The 3765-nt window shown below is 45.7% G+C and overlaps 1 non-coding gene across 1 annotated transcript; it reads right to left on the reverse strand.

The window, feature by feature from the left end:
- Positions 1 to 717: 717 nt before the first annotated feature.
- On the reverse strand, positions 718 to 792 carry Trnas-uga (transfer RNA serine (anticodon UGA)). The gene has a single exon. It is a non-coding gene; the product is annotated as a tRNA-Ser (tRNA).
- Positions 793 to 3765: the final 2973 nt, after the last annotated feature.

Raw genomic sequence — 3765 nt, forward strand, 5'->3', positions numbered from 1 at the left:
ATCTTATTAGTGTCTATGCGCCGTTCTGGAGAGGTAATTAGTTCGTCTCCATATTCAGGATGTCGGATATGCAGCAAAAACCAAAACGCAGTGAACAGTGGGAATGTAGTGGTAAGTGGAAACGTGTTCGTAAAACGGCGGAAAATCCGACATTCTGGGTTCGCAGACTAAGTACAACTCCAGGACGGCACGTATGCATCAATAAGATCACAAATTGTAATAGGAAAAAAATAGTGACAAACTCACGAAACTTGTGCTACGAAAAGTTCTCTCTGACCTATCAACGAGAGTATAGCAGAAAACTGAAACGCAGTAACAAATATTTAAGGACAGTATAACGCATTTATTACTCACGAGCACAAACGTGTATTACAGGCCACTGAATATGCCTCATAAAAAGGAATGAAACGTGTATGGCACGTTAAAAATAGCGTTTAGTTTAGAGCCAACTTGTAAATAAAACTATATCTTCATCAAACAAACACAATGAATGTGGTTATATTTAACTGACTCCGTTCGTATTTGCTGCTGTCATTTGAACTGTACTACTGAAATGATGAACATGACCCATCACTGCAGTATTACGAAAGAATGTTTCGTATATTAGCTGGTTGTATTTGTAGTTTTAAGCACTTTCCATGTCGTTTTTACATAACGAAATTTTCATTCTGCAGCGGAGCGTGCGCTGATATGAAACTTCATGGCAGATTAAAACTGTGTGTCGGACCGAGACTCGAACTCGGGACCTTTGCCTTTCACGGGCAAGTGCTCTACCAACTGAGCTACCCAAGCACGACTCAGGACCCGTCCTCACTTGCCCGCGAAAGGCAAAGGTCCCAAGTTCGAGTCTCGGTCCGGCACACAGTTTTAATCTGCCACGAAGTTTCGTTTTTACATGTACATGATCAGAAAAACGTAGAAAGGTACTTTCAGTCATACTGCTTGCATCTGTGCATGTGTAAACCAGAGAATCGCTTTATCAGTTGACACCTTGCTTCAGCATAGGATTTACTACATATTGACACCGAATATCAGGTTGAAAGTTCTCAGTTATATGGGTGAATTTTTACTGTTATTGATTGTCAATATACACATAATATTTCTTGTTTTTATACTACTTTTGTCTGTGAAAACCGCATCTGATGATGGCTGTAGCCGAAATATATTACATGATAGGATGTGATAGCTAATTATTAATAAAGTTCGGTTGTATTTCATCGGCTTGCATGACGCGTTTATTGCATCTCTTTGGTTTTACGAGGTGCATTCAAGTTCTAAGGCCTCCGTTTTTTTTTTCTCCAGACTGGAAAGAGATAGAAACATGTGCATTGTTTTAAAATGAGGCCGCGTTCATTGTCAATACGTCCCAGAGATGGCAGCACCGTATGGCAGATGGAATTTTACCGTCAGCGGCGAGAATGAGAACTGTTTTAAATACTTAAAATGGCGTCGTTTTCCTTACTTGAACAGCGTGCAACCATTCGTTTTCTGAATTTGCGTGGTGTGAAACCAATTGAAATTCATCGACAGTTGAAGGAGACATGTGGTGATGGACTTACGGATGTGTCGAAAGTGAGTTCGTGGGTGCGACAGTTTAATGAAGGCAGAACATAGTGTGACAACAAACCGAAACAACCTCGGGCTCGCACAAGCCGGTCTGACGACATGATCGAGAAAGTGGAGAGAATTGTTTTGGGGGATTGCCGAATGACTGTTGAACAGATCGCCTCCAGAGTTGGCATTTCTGTGGGTTCTGTGCACACAATCCTGCATGACGACCTGAAAATGCGAAAAGTGTCATCCAGATGGGTGCTACGAATGCTGACGGACGACCACACGGCTGCCCGTGTGGCATGTTGCCAAGCAATGTTGACGCGCAACGACAGCATGAATGGGACTTTCTTTTCGTTGGTTGTGACAATGGATGAGACGTGGATGCAATTTTTCAATCCAGAAACAAAGCGCCAGTCAGCTCAATGGAAGCACACAGATTCAGCGCCACCAAAAAATTTCTGGTAACCGCCAGTGCTGAAAAAATGATGGTGTCCATGTTCTGGGACAGCGAGGGTGTAATCCTTACCCGTTCCAAAGGGCACTACGGTAACAGGTGCATCCTACAAAAATGTTTTGAAGAACAAATTCCTTCCTGCACTGCAACAAAAACGTCTGGAAAGGGCTGCGCGTGTGCTGTTTCACCAAGACAACGCACTCGCACATCGAGCTAACGTTACACAACAGTTTCTTCGTGATAACTTTGAAGTGATTCCTCATGCTCCCTACTCACCTGACCTGCTGACCTGGCTCCTAGTGACTTTTGGCTTTTTCCAACAATGAAAGACACTCCCCGTGGCTGCACATTCACCAGCCGTGCTGCTATTGCCTCAGCGATTTTCCAGTGGTCAAAACAGACTCCTAAAGAAGCCTTCGCTGCTGCCATGGAATCATGGCGTCAGCGTTGTGAAAAATGTGTACGTCTGCAGGGCGATTACGTCGAGAAGTAACGCCAGTTTCATCGATTTCGGGTGAGTAGTTAATTAGAAAAAAAATCGGAGGCCTTCGAACTTGAATGCACCTCGTAGTAGACGAATGTCTTACCGCCACTTGTAAACAAATGCCTCCTGTTTTATGTGAACTCTGTGCTTCATTTCACACCGAGTAACTGGCGATGCTCGGGTACGTATTTATTCGAATCTTCAAGTTGACCACCACCTCCCCCCTCCCCTCCGTTCCGTCCTTCTGCCTCTCCCTGTCCACCTCCTCCAGTCCCCATTCTCTGTCCGTCTGCTCACTGTCCACCTCGTCCTCCCCCACCCATCCCCCCTCCCTCACCCTCTCCATCTGCTCCTGCCCCTCTAACGGTCCACCTCGTCCCCCCCCTTTCCGCCCTCTCCACCTGCTCCTGCCCCTCTAACGGTCCACCTCGTCCCCCCCCCCTCCCTCTCCACCTGCTCTTGCCCCTCTAACGGTCCACCTCGTCCCCCCCCTTTCCCGCCCTCTCCATCTGCTACTGCCCCTCTCACAGTCCACCTCATCCTCTGTCCTTTCTCTGTCACCACCTCTTCCCCCTCTACAGATCGTCTACTCCCCTTCCTCTATCCATCTGCTCCTCCCCAGTCCATCCATCTTCTCCTCTCTCCTTTCTGGACCTTTCCCCCTCCCTCTCACTCTGTCATCTCCTCCCTCCCCCTCTCTTTCTGTCCATCTCCTCCTTACCCCTCTCTCTCCACATTTCCACCGCCACCCCAGTAGGGGTCTGCTGTTTCTGACACCCACAATATTTCTTTCCAGATAGTAGGTAATACATGTATCAAATTTGGATGAAATCGATCCAATGGTTTACGAGAAGATGTGGAACATATATACGTACATTAATACATACATACATACATACATACATGTTTTGTAACATGTACGGATTTGGCATATCTTGTGTCATCGTGGGCTTCAGGTTAGACACGCTATATTCTCCTAGGAAGGAATAAGCTCATGACGTTGATATATTCCTGTGGCCACACAGAACCTCCTCTTCCACTATTTCTATTTCTTTCTTCTCCATATTCCTTCTTCTCACTGTCACATCAAAATCTGTCTTTAATACTTAAACCGGAATAAAATCGTAGATTTCCTTTTTTTGTCTGTGGCCATTTATGCACCGTGCACGCTCATGTCCATCGTACCTTTGAGGGCAGTGATGTATCGCCGATGAAGTGTTCACCGCGGAACTATGATTATTTCTGTACCAAAACATGATTGACGCCACACCTG

The sequence above is a fragment of the Schistocerca nitens genome, chromosome 9 (genome assembly GCF_023898315.1).
Source record: "Schistocerca nitens isolate TAMUIC-IGC-003100 chromosome 9, iqSchNite1.1, whole genome shotgun sequence".
NCBI classification, from domain to species: Eukaryota; Metazoa; Arthropoda; class Insecta; order Orthoptera; family Acrididae; genus Schistocerca; species Schistocerca nitens.